This window comes from Pholis gunnellus (assembly GCF_910591455.1).
Source record: "Pholis gunnellus genome assembly, chromosome: 7".
Taxonomy (NCBI): domain Eukaryota; kingdom Metazoa; phylum Chordata; class Actinopteri; order Perciformes; family Pholidae; genus Pholis; species Pholis gunnellus.
Genome location: NC_136533.1, coordinates 26,890,091 through 26,890,840, shown reverse-complemented (window position 1 = coordinate 26,890,840; position 750 = coordinate 26,890,091).

Genomic DNA, 750 nt, shown 5'->3' with positions numbered 1-750 from the left:
GGCTGCTACGGCACAGTTTTGGTTCACTTTCTCCTCCGTGTTGCCCCTCGCGCTCTTCTCTCCCATTGGTCTGCGTGAGAGCCAATCAGGATAGACCATTGTGGGACAAACAAAACAGTATTCCGGAGTTTTTAAGTGACGCAGAGATCGAAAAGTGGCCGATGGTATGCCACTGTTGTTCAGCGTCTACCGATCCCTGGAGTGGTATGCCACTCCTTTTCAAACGGCATGTACCGTTAACTGAAGGCAGGAGCTTAACATTGGCCATACTATCAGTTCCAGGGTACATAAGCAAATACAAAATCGTTGTCATTTCAAAAGCCTTGCATGTATTCCAAAAAGCAGTGGTGGGCCAGCTAAGACTTCTCTGCTCGCCTAAACAGAATCACAAAGTTATAGCTATTTTATAATTTAATAATTTTTCACAAATACACTACATGTATTATAATTTTTTTCCCATAATCTTATTTTCTCACTGCACAGCTCCTGTCTTCCCCAGTTGCTCTGCTTCCAGCACAGCTTGCTTTAAGGAGAGCGTTTATCCAATCAGATTTCACCTCTGTGTCTCTAGGTAAGAAGAGAGGCCCGAGGCCTACAGACTCACAAGTGAATCCACGTGCAGTTTGAACACTATGATTGTCATAGTGTTCAACCAATCAGATCTTTAGTTTGACATGTTGGCCGTATTCTTTGACGTGTCAGAGCCTGCTAGCTGGGCTTTAACTACGTCAGCATTATGTGCAGCTCAGA